We start from the raw sequence: 13,428 nt of genomic DNA on the forward strand, positions 1-13,428 counted from the left end.
TGTATGAAATGTTCCTCAATTTCAGTCATTATAAGGGAAGAGCAAATTGAAACTATACCAAAAGCTTTTTAAAAATATCCAATTAGCCAAGATGAAGAGCTTTGATTAGCTGTTGGCTAAGGTGTAGGAAAATGGCTACTTCCCTATATTAATGGTAAGATTCTAAACTCTATGGAGAGTAATTAAATAATTATTAAAATTTAAGAATGCACATACCTTGCATTGTATAGATAAGTTTAGATAAGTTGTGATGTATTTACATAATGGGATACTATAGAGCAATAACAATGAATAAATTAGAATTCATACAACATTAATGACTCACAAACAATGTTAGGTGAAAGAGCCAAACATCAAAATACACATTCAAAAACAGACAAAATTGTTGTGTTAGAAGTCAGGGTAGTATTAACTCTTGGGGAGCTCACTGGATGGAGACATGAGGGGCTTTTGGAGGCTTATATATATATATTTTTCTTTTGGTCTGTTAGGTGGGATTATATTGGGAAAATTCATTGAGCTATGAACTTAAGAATTATGTACTGTTGTGAATGTATGCTATACTTCAGTACACATTTTTATGTAAAAATTACACATGAAGAATGCACATAACTTTTGTTTTAGCAGTTTTATCCTAGGCATATAACATATATTTACACAAACTCTTGCATATGTGGGAGTTAAAAATAGCACACAGGTATTCATTGCTATGTTTGTAAGCACAAAAGTTCATACAAAACCTAATTACTCATAAGTAGGGAACTGGTAAAATAATTGATATCATCATATAGCGAATTAGTAGCAGCTTTTAAAAGAAGTAAGGCAGCTTGGTATGAAGTAATTTAGTAAAGTCTCTAAGGTATAGTAAATGAAAAGATCAAAGTGCATGAGCAGTATGTGTAGTATGCTACTATTTGTGTATGAGTGTGTTGTATCTCAAAAGGTGTATATTTGAAGCATACATAGATAGAATATATTTGGAAACACTGGCTGTGTCTGAGGAGTGGAAATGAGTGGCCAGAAGGCACAATTGGGTGATATTTTCTATACTAATTTGTGGCTTAATTTTTTTTTAATTTTTAATTATGATAAAATCCATATACCAAAACTTTACTACCTTAAACCCTTTTAGGGGTACAGTTCAGTAGTGTTAAGCATATTCATATTGTACAACCAGTCTCCAAGACTTTTTCATAGCCATTAAACAAGTACTTCATACTTCCTCCTGCCCTCGGCAGTCACCTAGACTTTCTGAGTCTATAAATTGGACTGCTCTAGACAGCTCATGCAAGTGGAATCATGTAGTATTTGTCTTTCTGGAACTGGTTTGTTTCACTTAGCACAGTGTTCTCAAGGTCCATACTATTTTGTAACTTTTGAATTCTGTACCTTGTTCGTTTATTACCCATTTTCAAAAGAGCATTAAAGTAAAAAGACAAGGCATTATTCAGAGCTGGTTAATTACATGGTAAAAAGTTGATGGCTGGTGTGTCTTTTTCATTTCAACCAATGTTAAATGCCAGTTTGGGCAGCAAAGCAACTTTGCCAAAGCGCCATTTGAAGCTGGGTTTATGACGTGTTTCTCCTTTTATCCTCTATGGGTACCCCCCAAATGCAGGCTCAAGTCCTCAGCTTCTTGACTCTGCTCAACAGTTTCCCCCTTTGTCTTACTGTCCAACTTTGGCCTGCTCTTCCAAATCTACCTCTTTTCCCCAGGAACAAACTGCTTCTATGCCAAGGGCATGGCTTCCTCCTTGCAGATTTTCCTCACATCTCTGACCTGGAAAAAGAGGTTTTTTTCATTCTGCTAGCTTTTTAGTGCTCCTTTGAGATCATTATTCTGGAGGCTTCTGCAATAATATTGTTTCTCATGGATTGAAATTCATTGTTTCCAGTAGGATTTTTGACTACATTTGGGAACAGAAGAACAAGTTGAAATGACTCTGAAGTTTATGGGAGCACTGGGTATCATTAACTGGCATAGAGGGAGACAGGCTCTAGGTGGAAGATTTGTGACTTGCTTTTGAAAATAGTGGTGTGAGATTCTGGCCTGCAAAAACAGCTGGAGTTATGAGCTAGAAATGGGGACATGAAAAATAGGGGTGTGTGTGTATCAAAAATACAGAAAAATAAGATAATGTTACCCATAAAACAGATGATCATTCGTAACACTTTAAGTGAATTAAATTCTGTTTTTTTCCTCTGGCTGTATGTGTATAAAAGTATTTTTCTAGCCAGCGTGGTGGCTCTTGCCTGTAGTCCCAGCACTTTGGGAGGCTGAGGTCAGTGGATCAAGGCCAGGAGTTTGAGACCAGCCTGAACAGTGGTGAAACCCCATCTCTACTAAAAATACAAAAATTAGAGCCAGGCATGTTGCCACATGCCTGTAGTCCCAGCTATTTGGCAGGTTGAGCCACAAGAATCACTTGAGCCCCAGAGGCAGAAGTTGCAATGAGCCAAGATTGCACCACTGAACTGCCTGGGTGATAGGGCAAGACTCTGCTTTAAAAAATAAAATAAATAAATAAATTATACACACACACATATTTTAAAATGTAGAAATCATATTTTATATTCACCTTTTCTCCCCCTCTGTGAATGAAGGAGTCCAAGGCCAGTCATATAGTTACTTCTGTTAAGAGCCCCAAAAGAGGTCATGAATGAATTTGTGGGACTTGTTGAAATTTCACAGGGTGAAGTCCTACACAGATGTAGAAGAAAATGTGGCAAGAATAGGATTTTGGAAATTTGCCTAAACTTTCCTAAAACTTTCAGGATTCAAGAATCCGAAATCATAATCAAAGAGGTGGGAGAATCAAGAGTTAAGTGTCAAACTAAGGAGAGCAGAGCAAATTCCAAGAAAAAAGGAAGAAAAATATTGTTTGGTGTTTTAAAGAGGTAGAGCTCTATGAAGACTAAGCCTTGAGATACTAAATTGAGGGCATAATAGCATGCACATGCTTGTAATCCCAGCACTTTGGGAGGCCTAGGTTGAAGGATGCCTGGAGACCAGGATTTTGAGGCTGAAGTGAGTTATGAGCTGCACTCCAGCTTGGGCAAGAGTGAGACCTTGTCTCAAAACAGCAACAACAAGATAGAAAATTGAGAAACTGTTACTTGAATATATACTCTGTCCAGCAGTGATGGAATAACAAGGAATGAATTTACCTTGCTATTTTAAGCAACTAGAAAACTGGACAATATATGAAATAGCAATTTTTAGGCACTGGGTAACAGGCAAACAAGACTGTGGTCACTGAAAGGTGGGAAACAAACCTGCTGAGTTCTCTGGTTGCTCCAATTTGTTATCTGGAGGTAGTTTTCAGGGTGCAGGGTAGGGATGGGGAACCCAAATTAAAGCCTGGTGTCTTACTGAATTGAGAGGACAAGATGGGGATTGGTGGGGAGGGAAGATTGTCATAATTTATGAGGCAGAGTACCAGAGAGGTGGGAGTTGTACATAGAACTCCAGAGGCAGGTGGAGGATTCTCCTGAAGTCAGGTTAAGTGCTGACCTACACATGCATGAGAGGAGAGCACCTGAGGCCAGAGAAAGAACCCCACTGGAAAGGAGCAGGCCAAACGATTCCTGGAACTCACACAGAGCTGGGAATAGTCTGTGTTGCCATTAGCCACAGTATATACAAAGGCATCAAAAGGGCATGGTCTTTTGGAATGAGTGTAAATTAGCCCTAAGTTAAAGGATACTCTGGACCTACTCTAACAATGAAAAAGCAAGTCTTGGAAGATCCAGTGGATTTAAAGAATCTTACCTGTGTGTGAGAACAAAGTCCATTGCTATTTAAAGAAATATTCAAAATCTAAAACACAAAACTCACAATGTTAGGCTTTCAGTAATCCTAGGTTCAAGCAATTCTCCTGCCTCAACCTCCCAAGTAGGTGAGATTACAGGTGCATGCCACCACATCTGACTAATATTTTTGTATTTTTAGTAGAGATGGGGTTTCACTATGTTGGCCAGGCTGGTCTCAAACTCCTGACCTTGTGATCTACCTGCCTTGGGTTCCCAAAGTGCTGGGATTACAGATGTGGGCCACTGCGCCTGGCCTGGAGAGACATCTTTCAGGTACTTTTTTAAAAAAGCCTACTGGGGCTGGATGCAGTGGCCAACACCTGCAATCTCAGCAGTTTGGAAGGCTGAGGTAGGAGGATTTCTTGAGTCCAGGAGTTTGAGACCAGCCTGCGTGTCATGACAAAACCCCACCTCTACAAAGAATAAAAAAATCAGCCAGGCACAGTGGCACACCTGTGGTCCCAGCTCCTTGAGAGACTGATATGAGATGATTGCTTTAGCCCGGTAAGCAGAGGCTGCAGGGAGCTGTAATTGAGTCACACTGAACTTTAGTCTGGGTGACAGAGTGAGACCGTATCAAAGAAAAAAGACCTACTGGAACTTGTTGCTGGCAGACCTCCACAAGAAATGTTGAAGTTGTTCAGGCAGAAGGAAATGACAAAGGATTGAGAAGTGCTAGAAATGCTAACTATGGGAGTAAAAAATAAGACAACTTTTTTTTTCTTTTTTAATCTCTTTAAAAGATTGTTGTATTGAAGATGATTGCTAGCAGGTAAAGGATTTCCCTTTTTGTGCGATGGAAATGTTCTGCAGTTAGTAATGATGGTTGCACAACATTGTGAATTAAAGAAATAGTAGCTTTAAAAAGATAGCTGTTTGAAGCAAAAATAATGCATTATAAGTTTTATAACGTGGGAGTAAAAGGTATGACAGCACAAAGAATGGAAGGGGATGGGAAGGGTATAAGAAACCTTACTAAGGCTTTATTTATTTTTTTATTTATTTTACTTATTTATTTGACAGTATCAGTTTTTTGCCCAGGTTCTATTGATTGATTGATTGATTGATTGATTGAACAGAGTATCGCTTTGTTGCCCAGGCTGGAGTGTGGTGGCACAATCCCTGCTCACTGCAACCTCTGCCTTCTGGGTTCAACAATTCTGCCTCAGCCTCCCAAGTAGCTAGGATTTCAGGTATGTGCCACACACCCAGCTCATTTTTGTATTTTTAGTAGAGGTGAAATTTCACCATGTTAGTCAGGCTGGTCTTGACCTCCTGACCTCAGGTGATCCACCTGACCTCAAGTGATCTGCCTTCCTCAGCCTCCCAAAGTGCTGGGATTGCAGGCATCAACTACCATGCCTGGTAGAAACCTTAGTAAGGTTCTTAAGCTGTACATGAAGTGGAATCATCTAATTTACATCCAGAAAATTAAAACAATTTATGTTCCCACTTCAAACATATGGGAGTGCCAATGTAACTGTATCCTTGTCCAGGTGTGGTGTTTGTTTAAAAACATTGCCACCCAGATGTTTTTAAAAACTTGATTACCCTAGACACCCAGTCCTCATTGTGCTTGAAGGATACTTTATCTCTGAAATCTTTGAAATTCTATCAGAATCTCTTTGCCTTAAATTTGTCTAAAACATAAAATGTATGCATTTGTTTTTTTCCTTTCCTTCTCTTCCTACCCCTTTTCTTCATAAGCATAGTTTTCTTCTGTAATTTCTTTGGTTACTACTTTGGATTCATTTGTTCTAGAATGTGGACTTTTGAAGACACATTCTATGTCTGTCTTATTCTCTAGTGTGTCATGGCTGTAGTATACTAGATGCTCCATGCTAAGTAAATTTGTCAAAAAAAAATACTGTTTTCTTTCTATACACAGTATTGTTAAGGTTGATCTGCATATTTCTATCATTTTTTCTTTCATCTTGTTAATCTATTGTCCTTTTGATTCGAGTTGTAGGATAATTCATTTACTGATTTTTTTGTGTTACTAATTTTTGTTTGGTTATATTTCATCTGCTATTTATTGCTTCTATTGCTGTTTCAAATTTGGTAAATCATGCTTTTCATCTCTGAAAATCTTTTCATCTCAAATCTTTCCTCAGATTATTCTGATTTCATTTTTACAGATGCAAAATTCACTCAAAGTCTTTTAAAATAATAAGCACCTTGCATTTTATTATTTTTCTTCAACTTATACCAGATACTGTGAGATTGTCAAGTTTTTAAATCTCCTTTTCAGCTCTAGGGCACTTCAATTTTAATATTAGTGTGTTTAAAACCCCTTAAGACTGGGAAATAAAAGAAAAGGGAGTACCCATTTCTTCCTTCAATTCAGCCACCTCAGCACATAATTAAAATGTGGTATTGGTGCTGGACATAGTTGCTCATGCCTGTCATCCCAGCACTTTAGGAGGCTGAGACAGACAGTTTCTGTGAGCCCAGAAGTTTGAGACCGCCTGGGAAGCATGGTGAAACCCCATCTCTACAAAAAATTAGCCACACATGGTGATTTGTGCCTGTGGCCCCAACACTTGGGAGGCTGAGGTGGGAGTATTGCTTGAGCTCAGGATAATGAGGTTGCAGTGAGTTGTAACTGTGCTCCAGCCTGGGTGACAGAACAAAAAAGAACCTGTCTCAAAAAAAAAAAAAAAAATCATGAAATTTTTATTAGCATAAAGTTAGGTCTAAGAGTTTTATTTGCAAAGATTACCATGGGGGAGTAATCTCTAGACATTTTTGCCTTCCTGGCCTATTTTGTAAGACCCCCCCGGCCTATTTTGTGAGGTGGAGAACTGGATCAGGAAAGCAAGCAGTGCTTGAATACACACTGCCATTTTTGAGAGGACCACGAATTCACAACTTGAAAGAATTGGAGTTATTTCTTTCCTTAATTAGACTTTGGAGTTTTGCCCTCGGGACTGAGAAATGAATGTGAATTCCTCTTCCCTGGGAGTTCAATCTAATGCTAGACATACATGGTAATAAGCACAGGCAGTGTGACAGAAATCGGTGTGTGAAGGTGAAGTGAAGAGACCCATAATTCATGGTTGATGTTTTCCACTGAGGGCCCAGAATGGTTTTTATGCAGAATGGAGGACATTTGAGATTTCATTTTGGGGTAATAGTATACTGTAACCTGGGATGGAAAAAAAAAAAAGAAATTACAAAGCAATGCTTACATTCAGGTTGGAAACCTTGAATTTGTACTGGTGCTAATTATGATTTTTTCCCTAGTAGTATTTACCACCCCTATTCAGAGGTGGAAAATGAAACTAGTGTATTTACTCAAAATAGGTGATTTGAAGGCAAATGGGACTGAGCAAAGTAGTGCTTTCATCTTTCCTAAAAATACAAAAATTAGCCCCATGTCTTGGCTCATTGTAATCCCAGCTACTTGGGAGACCAAGGCAGGAGGATCACTTTAACCCAGGAGACAGAGGTTATAGTGAGCCAAGCTAATGCCACTGCACTCCAGCCTGGGAGACAGAGCAAGACCCAGTCTCAAAAACAAAACAAAACAAAAAACCCACAAACATACGTGGTATGTTTGAACCTGTTGCACTTACTCTCCTTGTCCAAGCTCAAACTGTCTCTATTTTAGCCTGTGGTGCCACTTCTGCTTGGCTCTTGGACCTTGTAACAATCCTGTTTATGCTTAGTTTTCTTGTTGTCCAGTGTGACACAATGTTCTTGGCTTATCTTGCATATTTCCTGCCCAGCCACTTTTCCAAGAAGAATGTGAATGTTTAAAACAAAATGTTTCAGTGCCCCGGTTGCACCCCAAACCAACTTAATGAGAATCCCTGGTGGGGATAGGGCCGGGATACAGGCAGGGTCCCCAGAGTGGAGTGCAGTGTTGGAATATCAGCTTGCTGCAACCTCTGCCTCCTGAGTTTAAGTGATTCTCCTGCCTCAGCCTCCTGAGTTAGCTGGGACTACCATTGCGAGCCACCATGTTGGCCAGGCTGATCTCCAACTCCTGAACTCAAGTGATCTGCCTGCCTTGGCCTACCAAAGTGCTGGGATTACAGGTGTGAACCACCACACCCCGCCAGGATACAGTATTTTTTGAAAAGCATGTCCAGCCTTGGATGAAAACCAGTTGAGGAGAGTATGCTGCCTTATCAGGCTCTGTAAACACCTTATCTCTGCACAAGGCTGTGACTTTGAGTGGAGTCCTTGGTGTAAGGTCTGTTCTCACCAAGGATAAAACAAAGAAACTGAGGCCAGCATGAAAATAATCCAATGCAAGGGCATTTATTCAGGCTCCCGGGTGAGGTTCTGCGGTCCGACAGGAGGGGCCGGAGAAGTTGCTCAGACTCCTCAGACGTGGGATTTTATAGGGAGTGGAAGCGTTTGATTGGCTGTGCCCAAGGTGAGTGAGACAAAATGGTGGGGAATGGGGCCCAGATGGAACAAAATGGCAGGGAGTGGGGCCCAGATAGGACAAAATGGTAGGCAGGGAGTGGGGCCCAGATAGGACAAAATGGTAAGCAGGAAGACAAAATGGCAGGCACGGAGTGGGGCCTGGATAGGACAAAATGGTAAGCAGGAAGACAAAATGGCAGGCATGGAGTGGGGCCTGGATAGGACAAAATGGTAGGTAGGGAGTGGGGCCTGGATGGAACAAAATGCTATCACGTAGGTCCTGTTGGGGCTTTTGGTGGGAGGAAGGTGTGTCCAAGCTCCTGGCAAGGGAAGGAGGTGTGTCCGAGCTCCCGGCAAGGGTAGGGGTGTGTCCGAGCTCCCCACAAGGGAGGGGGGTGTGTCCGAGGTCCCCGCAAGGGAGGAGTGTGTCCTAGGTCCCCGCGAGGGAGGGGGGGTGTCCGAGCTCCCCGCGAGGGGAGGAGGTGTGTTTGAGCTCTAAGCATCGCAACCAGCCTTACATTCCAACCTTTGGGCACCGCTCTTCCTGACTACTTCCTGCTGAATAGGGGTGAAGTAAGAGGGACAGGTCGAGTTGGACACGTCCAACTTCTCGCATACGAGCTTGTAGCGCTGTATTGGGTTCTAGTGGTGGGGCCTTGTTTCCAGGATTCCTGCAAGTAGAATCACCAGGCATAGTAGGGGCTGGCTTTAAGGGGAGATATTAGAAGAAATGTTACGAGGAGAATTTGAAGGATCAGGAGTTGATGGGCAGGGGCTGCGGGTGAGGCAAAGGTGAGTGGGGCCCAGGGATTTGGATTTCCACTGGTCATTTTGTGGTGCCAGTTTAAGGCGGGACACATGATACCACGGGGTGTGACCCAGGAGTTTGGCAGCTGTGGAGGTGGTCAGGATAATGATGTGGGGTCCTAACCACCTGGGCTGCAGAGATCCTGGCTGGAGCTCCCAGAGGAGAACACTATCACCTGGCTGAAGGAGTGCTGCCGGGTGCGAGTCTCCAGGCCCTGGAACAACGGGGAGAGCACAATCTGCATGCTCCCTGAGTAAGTGGTGGAGGAGAGATACATAGGGAAGGTAGGTGGCTAGGGGAGGTGGTTGCACTGGGAAATTATGAGAGACCAGGAAGGGTTGGCCATACAGCAACTCAAAGGGACTAAGGCCCATTGGTTCCCATGGGGTGGCTCGGATCTGGGCTAGAGCAAGAGGTAGGAGAGTAGGCCAAGAAAGTTTTACCTCAATGGTCAGTTTGGCCAAATGGTCTTTGAGAATGCCGTGGGCCCATTCGACCTTACCCAATGACTGAGGGTGGTAGGGGATGTGTAGTTTCCAGGAGATGTTGAGAGATTTGATGACCAGCTGGACTACCTGGGCTATGAATGCTGGACCATTGTCTGACTGGATGGTGGCAGGTAGGCTGAAGTGGGGGATGATCTCTTGAATAAGAATGGAGGCTACCGTGTCTGCTGTTTCCCGAGAAGTGGGGAAGGCTTCGATCCAACCTGAAAAGGTATCTGCAAAGGTTAGGAGGTAGCGAAGTTTTTTGTGAGTGGGCATATGGGTGAAATCAATTTGCCAATCCTGAGCCAGCAGGTTGCCATGCATTTGGTGGGTGGGAAACAGTAGCCTCAAGCTTCCGTGAGATGAGACCTTATATATGTAAGGATTGGTGGATTTCGGCAATAATTTTAGGAGCCTGTTCCAGTGGAAGGGCAATCTTATTTAGGAAGATCCAGCCCTGGTCAGACTCGGTTCCACCTCTTAACATAAGGTCCTATCTTTCTGATGGTGTGCACTTTGGTGACCTGGCTGTGGTAAGGAACAGGACCGGAGCGGGAGCTGGCCTAGTACTGGTTAGCGCCTTTGCTACCGCATCTGCCCTTGCATTGCCCCGAGAAACGGCATCCTGCTGGGCCCGGTGCCCCCGACAGTGGATGACAGTGACCTCTTTGGGGAGTAACAGAGCCTGCAAGAGGTTTGAGATATGGGTGGCATTGACTATGGGGGTCCCCTTTATGGTAAGGAATCCTCATTCTTTCCAAAGGGCAGAGTGACAGTGGGTAATAAGGAAAGCATACTTGGAGTCTGTGAAGATATTTGCCCATTTTCCCTTTGCTAGTGCAAGAGCTCAGGTTAAGGCGATGAGCTCTGCCTTTTGGGATGTTGTCCCTTCAGGGAGTTGGTGTGCCTTGAGGGTGGCTGAATCTATGACTACAGCATAGGCCGCTTTTCGCTGTCCCTCAGCCGTTATTACTGAACTCCCATCTACATCCAAGGTAAGGTCTCGGCTGGAGAGTGGAAGGATAGACAGACCCTCTTGTGGTTTAGGAAATGCCTCTATTAGTTCAGGACAGGAATGAATTGGGGAAGGGGAGTGGGATGGAAGGGGAAGTAAAGTAGCCGGGTTGAGTGGAGAGGAGGGATGAAGACTGAAGGATTTTCAATGAAGAGTAGATGAAACTCTTGTAACCGGGAAGGTCCTAGGTGTGCGCGAGACTTATGAGAGAAGGTCAGTGAGCCGATGGGGAGAAAATACCAAGACGGGCTGGCCTAAGCTAAGTTTTAGGGATTCCTTAATGAGTTCTGTTGCCGCCCCCAAGGCCCGCAGGCAAGGCTGCCATTCCCTGACTGTGGGGTCAAGTTGCTTTGATAAATAGGCTACTGGATGATACACAGGGCCTAGGGGCTGGGTTAAGACTCCAACCGCAATTCCCTGTTTTTTATCAGTGAACAAATGGAAGGGGTGGTTGAGATCGGGTAACTGGAGTGGAGGTGCCATGGACAGGGCAGTTTGTAGGGCTTTGAAAACCTGTTTTACTACTCCAGGGTGAGAGAGGGGTCCCGTGGGTGTGTCTTTAGCTGCCACATACAGAGGTTTAGCCAGGGAGGTAAAATTAGGTATCCAATGGCGGAAAAATCCTACAAACTCTAAAAGGGAGAGAATTTGGTCTGCTGTCTTTGGAGGCTGTAGTGAAAGGAGTGCCTTTTTATGGTCTGTCGTCAGGCTCTTAGTTGTAGGAGTGAGGCAAATGCCTAAGTAAACTATTGAGGTGACTGACAACTGTGCCTTGGATGGGGATACTCAGTATCCTTTGGATCCCAAAAAGTTAAGAAGAGTGGCAGTATGCTGTTGAGACAGGGAGAGGAAGGGACTACAGAGTAAAAGGTCATCCACATGTTGTAGGAGGAAACTGGGTTGAAGAGGGCAGGAGCTGAGATCAGCTGCTAAGGCCTGCCCAAAAATATGGGGACTGTCTCTGAATCCTTGGGGCAAAACTGTCCAGGTAAGCTGTTGTGACAGATTAGTGTCTGGATCAGTCCAGGTGAAAGCAAAGAGAAAATAAGATTCAGGGTGTAGAGGAATGGTAAAGAAGGCATCCTTGAGGTCAAGAACTGTAAAATGGGAAGCGTTGGAGGGAACGTTGGATAACAAGGTGTATGGGTTGGGGACTACCAGGTGGAGGGGTACTACTGCCTCATTAATAAGGCGTAGGTCCTGAACCAAGCAATAGTCACCGGACAGCTTTTGGACTGGTAATATAGGAGTGTTACAAGGAGAACTGGTGGGAATAAGGAGTCCCTGGGCTAGGAGTCGAGCGATGATAGGCTTCAGGCCCTGATGGTGGGTCTTTGAAATGGGAAACTGCGGACATGAGGGAAAGTTAGTAGGATTCTTGAGAAATATTTTAACTGGTGTGTGATGTCTTGCCACTACAGGCTTGGAAGTATCCCACACCAAGGGATTGACTATATTGGGAGGTATAGGGGGTTGAGGCAAAGGGTTAAGACAGGGTGTAGTCTCAGGAGAGACAGTAGGAGGTGTGTATGTGAGGGGGTTGAATTTGAGTATGTGAGATTAGTGAGTTGGAGAGTGGCCCCTATAGTCTGGAGAATATCTCATCCTAGCAAGGGAACTGGGCATGAAGGTATGATTAAAAAGGAGTGAGAGAAGGGGTGTCCCTCCAGGAGACAGGTTAGGGGAGGGGTTTGGTTGGGATAGGAAAGCCTTCCATCAACTCCCATGACCAAGACCTGGGAAGGTATGCTAGGCCCTGAGTAGGAAGGTAATACAGAGTAGGTAGCCCCCATATCCACTAAGAAGGAAATGGATTTACCCGCTACCTGCAGCATTACCCTGGGCTTGGCAAGGGTGATGGGGGTCCTCGAGTCCAGGCTGCATCAGTCATCCAGAAGGCCAAGAAATTCAGGTGAAGGGACTGCCTCCTGCAGCCCGGCCTGCTCCCCACATAGAGGTGCGGGGAGTGGGCCTTTGGTCCGGGATGGGCAATCAACCTTCCAGTGTCCAGTTCATTTGCAATTTGGGCAAGGTCCAGGGGGTGGTCTAGGACAGGGGCACTCCCGGGCCCAGGGTCCTTCTTGACCACATCTATAACAGGACCCGGATGGGGCCCTTAAAACATTTCAGAAGGGTTTTGATGGACCTCCCTCACCAGATGTTCAGTGGGCTGCCAGCCTCAGGGCTGCTACAAGAGCTCGGGTTTGGAGGCCTACCTTCTGCCTTAAGTTGGCCTGTCGGGTGGCCTCAGCCTTATCCTCTCAGCCGTTAAAAACTTTAAATGCCATGTTTACCAGGTCTCGCATGGGAGTCTGGGGGCCCTCCTCAGCTTTTTTAAGTTTCCTCCTTATATCAGCCACCAACTGGGAGATAAAGTGGGTGGCTAGGACCGTAGCTTCTACTGAGGAGGCCGGATCCAGCCATGTATGGAGGATCATAGCATTAGTTAAGCGGTCAAGGAAGACGGCTGGGTTTTCATCAGGTCCCTGAGTTATTTCCCTTAACTTATCATAATTGACTACCTTTTGGGCTGCGTTTTGCATGCCCGCCAGGAGGCACTGTAGCATTTGATCTCGGCGGCAGTGGCCATCTTGACCGTCCTGATAGTCCCAATTAGGGTCGGCCTCTGGGACCGCTGCTGCACCTACTGGCATCTGGTTATCAGTCAGATGTACCTGATTAGCATGTTCCTGGGCTGCTGTAAAAATCCGGTCGTGCTTGTCTGGGGTGAGGGTGGAGGATAGGATTACAAACGTGTCATGCCAGGTTAAACCATATGCCTGAGTAAGGTAATGGAATTCCTTGGTGTAAGCAGTAGGGTTGATGGAAAAAGAACCTAGGCATTTCTCAATGGCTAATAGGTCGGAGAGGGAGAAGGGAACGTGCACTTGGACAAAGCCCTCTGCTCCGGCCACCTCAAGGAG

This window comes from Aotus nancymaae, unplaced genomic scaffold (assembly GCF_030222135.1).
Source record: "Aotus nancymaae isolate 86718 unplaced genomic scaffold, 86718_ANA_hifiasm-v0.15.2.pri h1tg000079l, whole genome shotgun sequence".
Classification (NCBI taxonomy): domain Eukaryota; kingdom Metazoa; phylum Chordata; class Mammalia; order Primates; family Aotidae; genus Aotus; species Aotus nancymaae.